The sequence below is a fragment of the Platalea leucorodia genome (genome assembly GCF_965183815.1).
Source record: "Platalea leucorodia genome assembly, chromosome: 5".
NCBI lineage: Eukaryota > Metazoa > Chordata > Aves > Pelecaniformes > Threskiornithidae > Platalea > Platalea leucorodia.
Window position 1 is genome coordinate 45,452,135 of NC_138827.1, and position 15,094 is coordinate 45,467,228.

The following is a 15,094-nucleotide window of genomic DNA, read 5'->3' on the forward strand; positions in this document are numbered from 1 at the left end:
ACCTGTCAACATGCAGAGTAAGTGCACTATGCATCTGTTCTAAGAAAGAAAACAAGGGAAAATGGGTTTAATTTGGCAATTAAAAATGAAATACATTTTAGATTTGGCATAAATAGTTTAATTCAAAACTGTATCTTTGTACAGATGCCTTTAGCAGCCTGCATCCCTTGTACAGTGGTATAGGAAATGGGTATCAAACCAAACTTCCAAGAAGGCTGGGAAAAATAAATAAGCAACAACATAAATCTCTTCAAGGTGGCATTAGCATTACTTTCTAGTACTGCATGTGGCACATGCAGAGTGTCTCAGAACTCACTTGGGATACGCAGTTTCATTATCAGACAGTAACGGTCCCAAACTGCTTTTGATTAAGAAAGAAGCAAACCCCCAAACTTCCTTTCTTACCTCACTATCATTTATTCTATGTTATCCTATATGTAAATTGTTTTATATGTATCTTATACAAAAAGGAACAGCAGAACAAGTTCAGTGCCACAACTGATGCTGGTAGAGATTGCATCCATTGCAAAGCATATGTTTAATGAATTCAGGTCTGACTTGCATGGAATATCAGCTGAACATCTTTTGAAATAAAAGATTGAAAAGATGAGTTCTTTTTATGTCATTATTCTTAAGTATCAAATCTCTCTCAGAATTAAAAATACTTCTGGTTAATTCTGGAAAATATTTTCCTGCTGTTCAGTCTCTCCTAGTTGTGAATTTTCACTTTAATTTGTTTTTATAGAGTTTGCAAAGGCATAATTAAAGAAGAGTGTGTGTTGGGGGGAAACAACACAATTTCTTGTACAGTAATTTTCATGCCAATTGCTAATTTCCGCTGATTGCCTTAGTGCAGGAGTGTCTTATCTGACCAGAACATCCAATGCTAAAACCCAATTCTAATGTGTTTAGAAAAGCATTTATGATTCAGGCTATCAACTATTGTTAGGCATTACCAGTATTATACTATATTAGGAATGTTTAACAAAGCTATTTTAATACAATTTATGAGGACATTTTAATATATCAAGGCTGGTAAAGTACTGTACACTTTCAGTGCATCATAAAGACTAAGATAAAAATTGTATAGAAGGTAAAATAATAATTTATAATATGAGCTGGCTTTTTAATGCGCATTGATAATACTCTGTTCATTGTGGCTTGATTAAGGAAATTACTTTAGCATAATTTTAAGCATAAATATAAATTCCATTGATTTATTCAGGCTTGACTACATGGCAGTGCCAAAATCTGGTATAATTCTGTACCAAAGTGCCCTGTCAGATGTTACCACTGCAGAGGATCAGACTGGACTGGGAGTACTTAACTGAAGTTTCATGACTCATGCCTAAAAAGGTTAGGCTTTTTTCAGCAATTCCTCCAATTTGAGGAGTCAACAAAGTTACCGTGGAAAAAACTATCCTAAACTTGTCATTGGATAGCAACATTTTCATTTCACTCCTTCCTGAGAATGTTGAGAGTGATCTTTATCCTCATAATATGATCTTTTTTCTATTTCTAGCTAAAAAGGAAATGAAAAGGTTCTGTCACTAATATGTCTCAAACATATTTTATTCAATTTTGGCTTTAAGATTTAGTATCAAATTTTGCGTGTGTGTGCTTTTGCCCTTGTGCTCAAGAAGGTTTTTTTATTATTATTTGATACATACCCATAAAATAAACTAGATTACTCTCCCTGTCAGATTTGCGTTCGGTGAAAAACTGAATTAACTCTTTTCCATCTAAGACTCAGCCCCAGAAAAAAAAGAATATGCCTAGTAATAAATTATTAACTGAGGTCAGATGTCCAGAAAAGCTTTCATCTATTCTTTTCAATTACTATATTTTGTATTCTGTTTTTTTGCCTTCATTAAAAACATGATCAAAGATAATTTTCTAAAGGTGTCTTCCAATGATTTTGTTGCAAGTTCTAGATTTTGAATATAGAAAAACTTGTCCAAATAAATTATGGAAAATCCTGGCTGAAATTTAATATGCAGGAGATACGTGAAAACCCTTTTCTAAAACGGGTCTTTCCATTTGTATCTGATTCAGCATGTGGCTACAGATCAGTAAAGAGGTAAATGTGTAGGTTAAATTTCTTGTGTAAAGGTAACAGCTTAAAAATGTGGACTTATTCTGGTGTCTCTTTTTGGTATCTTCAGGCTTCATATCACTCTAAAAAGTGTGAGTATAGTTATTGCATGTGTTTGAAGTAGGTTGTTATGTTTTTCCTTGAGGTTTGGGACTAGGCTACCAGGAGTGAAGGGTCTGGTCCATCACTCGGCAAAATCAAGGGGAAGCTCTCCTCACCCCTCACAGCTTACACTTCATTCTAACCAAAAAGAAACCATGTGACAACAGTAACTTAGACTGCAATGAAAATTGCTACTTGTGAAACTATGGAAGCAAGAAGCCAAAAGTAAAAAATTTTGCTCTAGAACAAAGATCAAGCTGTTTTGTGAAAGAACTGAAGCATGGCGTCATGTAAAAGAGTTTCTTTTGTTGTTTTACTCCCCTTGCCAGCAATAATTTGACTTTTTTTCTTACCCCTCCGCATGCCTAATAGTGCCTGTTTTCTTCCTTCGATATGAACTTCATTATCTTTCAGATTTTCATCACTCTTTCAAATTTGATTGAAACTAGCTTGTATTTAAAAAGAAAAATTTATCATAGGAAGATCAACAGAAAGACAGAAAAAACCCCAAGGAAACAAATCTGTTCTGTTCATATAGCTATTCCTGTGCTGAAACGATGGTTTCTCTTCCTAATACCTTAATATTTCATTTTTAATCACTTAATAAAAAACTGTATGTGGCAAAATTCCAAATTACAACAGTGAAGTAATGCACAAGTAGAAAAGAAACCTGTGAAAAAGGCTCTATGCTTGTAAGGTATTTCACCATAAATACAGCTGTTTTCTGTAATTTTTGGAATGGATTTGAGGAAGGTTTGTCTGGAAATGTCACATGAGACCCTCTAAGCAATACTAATATTGTTCTGTCCATGAGGTGCAGTTTGTATTCATTTCAGTAAAGATCTATTGTACTTCTGTCTGCTTCAAGTATTCCCTTAAGACTGAAGTTTACATTTTAGAAAGTGGCAAGATATTGAATTTGCCAGGAGGTTATAGCAAGTTGTAGGCAGCAGCTGAAGGAGATATATCTTTACACGCTGAAACTTAGAACATTTCTAATTTTTATAAGAGTATAAAACTTGATGTTGAAGCCTCTTTTCAGTTAACAGAGTATAATGCATATTTTGGCTTGCTCATCCCTGAGAATTATAGCTGAGATTGAGGAGGTATAAAATACAGGATTTATGAAAGGAGAGAGCATGTACAACTTTTATGTGTAATCCAGGGTCAAAACTATTTGGACCTTAAATTACTATCAAATGTGTGGATAATCCTTCCTTCCTAATATATATGTAGTTTTATAGATATTTAATGGTATTAACTTACCAATCAGACATTTTTTACTTATCTAGATAAAATGTCAAGAGTTCTGATTTCTCAATGTCCTGTTAGTACAGAAACCACTTAACGATGTCTGCATCAACACCATTGTTGTTTTGCTCACACTTGTTAATTAAATTCTAAATTGCAATGCATTTTCCTTGCATCTTTTTTGTGCCCGGTAGGAGCCATAGATGTTACTAACCAGTTCCTTTTTTACCATATTATTTTTTAAGAACTTCCTGATTCAGATGTGTTATTAGGACAAAGGTGGCAGGTTTTGTCTGGCCAACTTATTTTCTTGCTATTTTTGGAAACAAATGTGCTTGTATTGTGCACCATAGATTGGCACTTAGATGAGGTTGGGGTAAGCAGCTAATCAATCATATCTGGATAATAGACATCAGTGATATTGCTTTGTGAGGTTTACTCTCTTTGATTTATACTAGGAGATTGTTTTTTATGGGACTTTTAGAATATTTGTCACTGAATAATGTTTTTATGACCAAACCACAAACACAAACCATTATTTCTTTTAAAGCTGTTGATCAACAGTTTGATTAAATTTGTACATATTTTGAGAGCATTCAGACTGGATGCCATCAAGTGCAATGAACAGGAGATGCTTCTGAAACAATAGCGGTACTGGGCCTGAATTGCTGTTGACCGTCACCTTGTAGAGTCATTTACAACAGAGGGATGTAAAAACACAACCAAGTCAAAGTGCCAGGATTTAACAGGCAGCCTGTACTCCCTTTACGCCGATCTAAAAGTCTGCATAAACTTCAGCACAATGGAGACTTGAACCATTGTCCATTAAGCATCGAGAAATATTCAGCTAAGACACTTCAATTAATTTTTAGCCTGCTTCATTGGTTCTGAAGTGTTTAAAATCTTTACTGTAACTCAGTTGCAATGAAATTAAAAGGTTTAAAAACGGTTGTGAAAATGAAATTAAAAAAAATGCACACCTGCAGCTGGTATATTGATACATGGCTATCTCTGTACAGTGATATTCTTGCTTGTAAGCAATTACAGCATGTGCTATGTTTGAGTATAATAGCAGATATTACAATATTGATGAACAACTGATTACTTCATCTAGTTTTGAGTCCCCCAGTATAGGAAAGAATGGATTAAACTGGAGTGAGTCAGCAGAGGCCATCAAGATCCTTGGGGGCTGGAGCAGAGGCCTGTGAAGAGAGGCTGAGAGTCCAGGGCTTACTCAGCCTGGAGGGAAGGGAGGATGGTGGGGAGACCTAACAGCAGAAGATGGAGCCAGGCTCTCACTGAGGTGCACAGCAGGAAAACAAAAGACTGATCATAAATTGAATTAGAAGGTTTGGTGTGGATAAAAAGAAAAAAGTCACTATGAGCATAATGAAGCAATGGAACAGGTTTTTGGAGAAAGCTGTGCAATCAGTCTTGGAGGTTTTCTGGAACTGGAAAAGCCCTGAGAAACCTGGTTTGGATTCAGTACTGAAGCTGCTTTAAGTGGGAGGCTAAGAAGAGATGCTCTGAGATCCCTTCCAGCTGGAATGATTCTGTGACTTTATTTTTCCAGTCAGGATTAGGTGTTGAGATTTTTGGAACTGTCCAGGGGATCTGGATCCTCCAGAGGACTTTTCAGATGCATGCAAAAGGGTTTGGAGCCTAACTGGGCTGTCTTTCAGTGGCAAAGGGGTACCAAGGGCTATGCCCTTGGGAATTTGTTCTTGCTTCTAGCCTCATTTCTCTGAAGGGCACTAGTGATTCTAGTAAACTCATTAAAATATACCCGGAGCAGGTACTCTGCCATTTGATGGCAGTGTAGAACATAAAGTGACCAGTGAGGCAATTGCAGTGAAAGCTGTCAAAATCTGTAGAAAAATTACACTTTTGGGTAAGTGATCAGGACTAAATGCATGTAGGCATGAGGAAGATGTGATCAAGTTCCCTTTAACTACACTTTGGACTGGCAAGACTTAACACTGATAAGATAAAACCAAGACATTACAACTGAAGCAGTGGAGGCTTCTTAGCCTGTAGCTTACAGTCAAAATTAAATGCCATTTTAACTCTGTCCTTGAGGAAAACTACAATGTAAAGTGCAGAGAACTACATGTTCCTCAATGCTATGCAGAGGAGGCATTTCAATGAAAATTCTTATCTAACTGTTTGTAAACTAGTGTTTTGTCTTGAATCTACCAGTGGACGAACCGTTCTGATGCCCTTCTGTTGTCTGCTTTGGTCTCTCTGGTCCTCATGTACTAGTGCTTGATTCAGCTCCAAAGCATCCTTCCTAACCAAGACATTTTTAATAACAGCCAACATCATTCTGATATCTTATTAAGAAAGACTGATAATGTTCAATGAAATAGATTGCAGCCTTACAGTCCCTGGTTTTACACGGGTCTGATTACAAAAGATTTGCAGCAGTGTATGGCCGGTCAGGGTAGTAGAGAGGAACAGCATCCTGATTCACCGAAGAAAGGTCTATCAGTAATGCTGCATGCTTCCTTTTCAAAACCTTTCCCTTTTAACACATGAATTAGTATTTCCTCCTGCTGTCTCAGACTGCATATCCCTGTGCTTAGGACTCTGAAGTCCAGGAGCCATATTGGGATAGAGCTTTCTAAATAAGGTTGTCTTCTGTTGTAAAAATGCTTGTTCTAATTTTCTGTTTTCTCCTCGCTTGTTTGTTATGCTGCTTGGAAGGGAGGTTATACAGAAAGTAACTAGAGGAGTCTTATTTTGGGGCTATGGGAATAAATGCAATAATTACTCTGAAATAAAGGACTGCAAAGAAACAATATTACAATATAGCAAAGAACAATGCTGACCATCCTACCTCTATTAGCTGGATCTCAGCAGCTCTGCACTTAGATGTGATGCAGATATAACAATCATCAGAAGGGTGGGGAGAGATTTCCTCTGTGGGTTGTCTGTATGATGAATGTACCTATTCAGGATGGCAGCAAAATTTTAATCAGAATAGTATGGGGAACAGGAGACGAAATCTAATAACTAGAACTATTATTACAGTTTAACTTCCCCCAAACACCTCAAACAAGGCAGCCTGTAAGGAGGACCCCCCCCCCCGCCCAAAAAACCCCAAACCCAGATATGAAGACCATTACAAAAATGCAAGTACTAGAATACCAGCCTGTATTAATGTGATACATGTCACTACAGAGGGCACATTGTAAGTGAAATAAAATGCACAAAAGGGCATAGATCTATCTCTAATCTGTTGCCTCGTGGCAATGATTAGTAATTGATGCCTTGTAATGCATCTTGGACCCCTAAATGGGATCTGATTTTCAGTGGAGCAGCATATGGTGATCACAGATGACTAGTATTTTTGAATGGATAGACCTCAGCAGTGCCTAAAAATTTACCAAAGGCAACACACTTCAATATTTAATATCCTGGAACACTTTTTATCTCAGTAGAACCCTTGTCCTGCCTGTCTTCCTGTGCCCTTCCCACAGATTTTGAGCACTTTTATTCCAGAATAAGTATATCCACATGAAGTTATATCCCAGAACAACTATTTTAGTGCATTTTCAAGAGGCAAACCTCAGGTGTCTAGCTTGGGGATCAGTTTTTCAAGAACAGGCATGTTTCCAACCTTCCTTCCTAGCACATGGCCTTCTTGCTGAAGGCTCAGCTTTCATTATTCAAATCACTTGCTTCTCTCTAGCTGTGAATGCTGCTAATTCATGGGTTTTAGTTTTCTTCAGTTTATGGATTATTTTGGCTGTTGCACCTCGTAGCATTTCTGGTTTGAGAGGACACAAGCAGAAGTGTCTTGGTGATCACCTAGTGTTTTCCAGCTTCACGTTAATTTTGGACCGTGTTGCAGAGCATATACAGATGACCGTGATGGGCTGGGGCAAACCAAATGAACAGCAAATGTGTCTCAACACATAAGCACCCACTGAGCTCAAGCAGGGCTCACCACTTGCAAAAATAATACCAATAAGAATTTCTTGTCATCCTAAAATATACTCTTTACCTAGTTATTACTGTGAACCCTTTGGGTCATGTACTTTTTTGTCAGCCTGCCTTTATGCGTTGGTGAGTACAACAGCAAGCCATATAATGTCAAAGGACTTGGCAAATTGTTAGTTAAATGCTCTGTACTTGGTCTACTATAAAGTATGGGGTTTTTTGTGTTTAAATAATCACCCTCTCTATTGATGCGTGTGTGCAAATAGCATCGCTATAACACTTTTTAGATTTTTGTTTCAACAGAAAGGTTTATGAGCAGTCAGGTAAGGTGCCAACTTACATAGTAGTAGCTATTCTTCAGAAGTCGTTGTTTGACAGTATGTCTGAACACAGCAATGGATGCTGTGATTGTGGTCTTAAGCCATCCTAGAACTTTATGAACAAAAAGACAAGTTTCCATCGCAATTAGTTTGCTGTACTGCTCTTCTACTTTGCCGAAAATGCTTTTCAGTAAATCAAAACCAACTTTTTCATGGCTAACTCATCCTAATGAACTATTAACTAAGTTACCTACTTAGAATAACTTACAGCTTGCCACCAGCACACATATCTAAGGAGCAAGTATTCCTCAGGGAAAAGGACACTAAACCTGACTACTACAAAACTCCCAATGCCGTTGTTGCTGGTGGAATGACACTGGCATCAATGTAATGATATTATCTTTGGGTTTATCTCTCATATCCTCAAAGAAGTGAAGTGGGGTACAACTGCTGCCAAATGATCTCTTATCCCTTTTCATGGTCCTGTAGGTGCCAAGTGTCTCATTACTGGAGTGACAAGGAGTTAAGCATCTTTAGGTGCCATAGTTTGTTGCACGAAAGACTCGATTCATAGGACTATTTACTGGGCTTTGATATGAGCTGTAGAGTTACAACCAAAATAAATGCACAAAGCAAATGCAAAACCCTGGGTTTGTACCAATAAAAAATGAAGAATGAAATCTAAACAGGCATGTAAAAGTGATCTAGACATTGTTTCTTTCAATGAGCCAGGAAGCCATCTCTCTCCAACTACTGTAGAGGAAAGTGATGATATGGACAATATATTCATCACTGACAGTAATAAGCTGTAATGTAAAAGGGGGGTTAATTTAAAGCGTTTGCTATATTATTTTTAAAAGGAAATATATGCAACTCTTCCAGTGCCTGTGAAGACCACATTGCTCTTGAATGCTTGCTTACTGCTTTGGGTGTAGCTATAATAGGTAAAATGGGCTTTATTAAAAACAAACAAACAAAAAACCAAAACCAACAAACCACTTTCAACCTTAAGACATTTAAATTCTCATGTCAAATCATGTAAATATACCAGTTAAACTTTAAGGTAGACTCAAGACTCATTAATGAATAGTTGAAGATTTTGCCTCTAAACCTACACTTTTAGGAATTACCATTTATTCCAAATGAGGAGAAAATATTTTTTATGCCTGAATTAAGTTAGAAAAAATAACTTTGCTTGATTGATGTTTATTCTCAGCCAAGTATAATAGGAACAGTTATCAGACTGAGTCCCTAAGTTACTGTGGTTTCGAGGTCATGTCACTTACTGGTGTAATAGGGTGTGAAGTGTTTCAATGACTTGCCTAAGATAGTACAGTGACCCTATGGCAGAACCAAAAATAAAACTCAAGTACTGGTTCCTGATCCAGTGACCTATTCCTGGAAACATTGCTGCTGTAGTCTCAATAAGCAACCGTAAAGCCTTTATGAAACATGGAAGATATACAGTCCTTTGACAGCATATTTAAAGATAAAAAAAGTGGCATTGCCTGGCAGTGTGTCTCCTATTTCCCTTTTTAGCCCCAGCTCCAAGTCCATTTTGGCACAAGTCTGTTTTTATGACTGATACCAGTTAGCTCACTTTGGATATTTGTGGAAGAATTTTTCAGACAGGGACACTCTTCTGTACCCTGAGCAATTTACTGCAGAGAGGGAATGCTGACTGAGATGAAAGTCATGTAATCCCCCAGCAGGCAGTCTTTTGGTGATGCATACTTTTGGACCAAAACGAATATAATAGTACTGAATTGACTAACCCTGGCGTGGGATCTCTGAGCTCTGTCATAGACCTGGAGAGCTTCTCTAGCCTTTAAGATAACAGATCATGTTAGAGGCAATGAAGCCTATAGTTATACTGTTGAGTAACAAAGATAACTGTGGGTAACAAACTATGAAAAGAGAGGAAAAGTGTGAAATTAAATTTCTCTGTGTAAATATATTTTTATACACGTGTGTGTGTATCAATGCACAGGATACTTGAGACAGCTTTTCTTTTAGCAATATGAGGATCTACATTAGAGGACTTTGAGAAGGGAGAGAAAAGACTCTGTAGTGCTACTGCTAGGAAAAAGAATAACTCTCAGAGCATCCTAGATGCTCTGCTTGTCATGGAGCAGTGTCCCATTTGGCTCTTTCATGCATACTATGTCCATGTCAAATATCAGCTTGAAAACAGATCTGAGAGTACACATATGTATGAGGTTAGATGCCAGTTGCATACTAGACACTTAAGACAGAAAACTCCTGACTCAGACAAAGCTTTTAAAGCTACTGAGATAACAAACTGAAATTCTTAAAATGCAGGATGTCCTGCAGCAGGAGGGGCCATTAGGGAGGAGGTGGAAGGAAGCTGGACAATCCCAAAGAGAACCATTCACACAAACTTATTTCCAAGACCAAATCCTAAAAAAAAACATGCAAGTAAACTTTTACAAGAGAAATTATTGCAGCTAATGAACTCTATGCCACCTGTTGAAGGGGATATGGCCAGTGTTGGCAGTTATAATAAAGGAGCTGAACTTGTTCTTAGACATTTGATAAGTTTTCATAAAATGAAGGTATGTGATTTATCTCCCCAAGCTAATAGAAAAAACAGTAGTTCTCATCCTGATATATCTTGATAAGGCTTAATACACTTGATAAATATGCAATAACTTTAGCTATACAAAACTGTCTCTGAAGAAGTTTAGGGCCTGCTCCTACTCCCTTTTTAACTCAGCAAATCTTTGAAATATGCTTTAGGTAAAATTTTAATTTTGAGGAATTTGGTTTTGCTTCTTAAGCTGTTTATTTAATTGTTTCATTTTCCTAGTCTTCTTATAGCCATGCAAATTCGTAAAGGGAATTTTATTTAAAAATTTTGTGCTAAATACAATCACTAAATCAGAATGCCTAACAGTATTTGCTCTGTGTGTGTGTAATATATGATTAAATGCATTTAATCATATATAAAGTTCAGTATTGATGTGTACAAACGTGTGTCTATATATATAAGCATATGTATATTTTTATATACTTACATATGTATGTAAAGCATACAGACACTATAGCCACTTATTCTTGTTAGTAATCTTTTGGGAGAAAACAGGTTTTCATCTGTCCAATAAAACTGAATTGCTTCATTTAGTTGGGTGGAGATTTTTGCAAGAAATAGCACAGGAGAACACATATACTTGACAACAGAAAACAATGTCAGAAAACTGCAGTTTGATGTGGAACACAGAGAACCAATTTGTCTTAATGAATTAAGATGCATAGAAAAACGTGACAGAATATTTATCTGCGTTTTTTGCATTCTAATTAATATTCATACATTTGAAGTGTTCTCCCCCATTATGTTTCTAATTATGTTGGAGAAATGTACCATGTAGATTTTTCCTGTCAGATGAAGTGTAATACTATGGAAAAATATTAAGCTAAAGAAAAAAAAAAAATCCTGGAACATTCTCACTGGCACCTATGCAATGCAGTTCTCAAATATCAAATGGATGTACATGACAATTAGCTCAGGCTTTGCCTTAGAGAAGCACAGAGCAGGATGCCAAAGTTCCTATCCTGTGATGCCATAAATTCTATTTTATTAGCAGAGCTTCACTTTTCAGTTAAAAACAACCAAAACCTGCACTATGTACTTCATTCTGTTTGTGATGTGACTCAATGCTCCTTCATGGAGCAACTGATGCAACTCTTCACAGACATTCCTTACAAGAGAAGAGTTAGCAAAAAAACAACTGGAAATTCAAATACTTTGAGTGTAGTTGAGATTGATTTATAGTAGCAAGAAAATATTTCAAACTATCCTATTGCTGGTTACGTTTTTTCCTATTTATTCTACACACACGGAAAAGTAATATAATCTGTGGAACATCAATCATCCAATAGGCCCCATTTCTTCTGCAAATACTACTTTTCTTTTTAGATTTTCCATGCAACTGCACTTTGAGCAGATAATAGTGTTTAATGCATTTGCTCATTAAGCCAAATGTAGGAATAATTTTGCAGTCGTATTCTCTCAACATATGGAATATGCTACCATATTTTGAAAAATGTAACGGGCATCTGTGACAGAGAGGTATATTCTTTTAGTGATAAATGTTTCAGAAGATTAGGAGACTTGCTTTAATCAGGTTAAATGTCAAATCATTGCCTGTTAGGGGCAAAATGAAGCATGGACACTCTTAAGAAACTGAAATATTCAGAATGATACAAGAAAGACCAGAGCTGATAGCATAACTTAGGTTCTGCTAAGATTCTGTTTTGCTGGTATTGTAAAAGGATTTGCCAATGATCACAAAATTCCCAAGCGATTCTCATTTCAGAAACTTGCAAAGTTAGTATGTTTATACTACAAAACCAATTATACATGCTTGTTTCCCTGATTTGCTTTAAGATCACTGGAGATGAGAATTCAACCTTATTTAAACTCTTCAAAATGCCTTTACATACTGTCTACACAGGCATGCTATGTCTCTGTCATTTTAATGTAGTCCTTTTCACAACAGCTAAAAGACTTCACATCTATTCAGGTGGAAATTTTTTTCTCTTCAACTTCACGAAAACCCATGGCCTTTCATCACTTAAGCACCTCCTCTTCTATTTAGAAATGTGTTCTACTTGGACTGTCCTGGCACCAGTCTGGGGTAATACCTACCTAACAAGGAAGTCTAGCTTTAGCGCATCCTTTTTCCTGTGGCTACTTTAGTCATGTTGTGATATGGTTTCTAATAAGAAAGGTTACCTTTATCAACTTCTTTTTAATGACAGGTACAGCAAAATACCAAAGTTTGTGCTGAACCTTAAGTCACAAGATGTCTTAAGTACAAGGATCCTACACTTTAAATTCAAAATGATTAAAACCAATCAAAGCATCATGCTATGTTAATGGCCTGGCACTATTGTTTTGGCATGACTTCAGTTTCAGTAAGTGTTTTGCTTTTGCATCATGGTCTTTATTCAGGTAAAACATTCATTCTGTCCGACACCTCATACAGCAGGGATTTTCACGGTCCTCCATGGAAGAGCTGAATGCCTCCACTGATGAGCAACAATACAGCCATAGTATACTTTATAGAGTGTATATATACACTATACTCTGTAGTGAATACATACTATAGTATTTGCATATATATACTGGTAGTATAGGGACTACCTGACAGCGGCACAGGATGAAAAAATTTGTCTGAACATGCTGTGTATCCTATGTGGGCTCTGAAGGAGAAAAACACTTTCCTTAAAAGCCAAGCTAGCTATTTTTCCTGTAGGACCAGTGTGTTGCCACAGGACTGATGAATTTCTTTACTGCTGTTCCAGATCAGCTTCCTTACCTCTGTAATCTGGCCAATGTCAGGGGAGAGTGCACATGGATAGACTGATGTATCATTGCTTGATTGGGTGCATGTTCTACGTCCTGTATTTTTCAAATGCTAGACAGACTAGCATGCTTTTCTTCACTGTTGCTGTTTTTTTGGAGAATGAGTAGCTGATACAGGAACTGTTGGCCTTCACTGAACCTCTCTCAGGCCTTGGCCAAAACCTGCTGCTCCCAAAAGGAGTGCAGGAAACTCTACCCTGGCCAGTTATGGGTTTCTGCTCCTTAAGGTAAAGGTTTTTCCTGAGGGCCATTAGGGATTTGCATATGCTGCTGGCCAAGAGGGTGACTCCTACCATCTCTCATGCTAGAAAAATCTGCAGTCTGATGGTGTGCTAGAGAAGAAAAATATATACTGGTATTACGTAATTAGCGTACGGCAGGAGACGTTACTTAGGAAGTATTTTACTGCCCAAGAACAGCTGAGCATTACAAAGAGTTATTACTGAGCTCTACCAAAGATTTTTCTCAACTGAATATGAACCCTGGGAGCATCATCAGGATTATAATGATTTCCTCTAGTCATGCAATGCTTTTTTTTTTTTCTTTGGGGGGGGGGGGGGCAGGTGGAGTGGCAGGGGTAGAAGAGGGAGGAAAGCACATGGTAAAACAGTACTCAAGCTTGCTGAGTGTAGGTTTTTCTTGCTTGTAGCCCTGCCAACTGGTTTCTGTGAGTGCTCTCATGTAACACTGCCTGACAAAAACACTTGTAGGTAGACAACGCCCAGATATTTTAAACATTGAACTATTGCCAGCTCTTTTCTACATTTCTTTGGACAAGTTAATAAATCTATTACTTTTGTTGTTTCAGTGCAAGAGTTTTGGTATAACTTTCCTCTTCTCTAGCTCAGCTTCACATCTGGGTGGCTGTATTCAGCAGCCTAGTTGTGCAGCACGCAGGCAGGACAAAGGCATTTTATAAATTGACCAACAATGCAAAAGCAATAATGAAAATGAGTGAAGGAATGAGCTCAGGGGAGAGCTTTTTCATGGAAATAGGAGCTCAAATGTGATAATAGTATAGAAACATGTCACAGCTTTTCTACCTTTCTCTGTTGGAAGCTAGATGTTGGTATTGGCTTGCGAACAACTGGGCTGTACCTCTGCGGGGGGAGCCTTACTGCAGGTTTGGTTTGGCTTACTTGGGAGGCACATGGCATTTCAGAGTATGGTAGGAGATGCAAAGTCCTACTGCCTCTGCAAGCATCAGATTTCTGCTGTTTTATCTGCATTGGAGAAACCCTTTGTGAAGTAAAGTAATTCAAGTTACGAGTTTGAGGTGAATCTAATCATCTAATGAGAGCTTGTATGTCCTTCCTGGCAAGCAGCTCTGGGATGCTTTCAGGATTTTCTTTCCTGAAATAAACCAATATATCCATTTTACAACATTTTGTGTTTTCTGATGCATACGCAATGGAGATAGAATTTTTAAAGTGGAAACGGTGTGAGTTTTGGTGCTAAGTTTAATGACTACTTGTTTTCATTCCAACTTCTCCTAATTGCTGTTACTTGAGCATTTTGTTCTATAATTTTTATATATGCTGATGTGTGTGTTCAAAAGTAGATGCTTATGCTGCCACCTGCATACAATAATCAGCTTGCGTAACCTCAGGGATGAACTCTGCTGGTGGCATGAGCAGCAGTATTTAAACCAGGACATATGCTGAAGCATAATCTCATATGCCTTGGTATAAGTAGATCTGACACATAGGTATTAAGGAATATATAAAGCATGGGCTGCTAGACCAAACCTTAGAGGGAAATCATCCCTGCTTGGGAGAGCTCATGGGTTAGAAAGTCAAGAAAGCCAAGGCTGAGGTGTGGGAAATGGAGGCAATGCTCCCAATTTGTAATGCAGCAGAAGAGCAGCACAGGCTTCCTGACACCAATCTAGTGCCACTTAGCATCCTCTGCCTCCTTCTCGCTGCTGAGCTAGGTGCTGGCCTAGACCTTTTGTGCTTTACAGTCACCTGGCAGCAAGAAGGGGATGTTTTC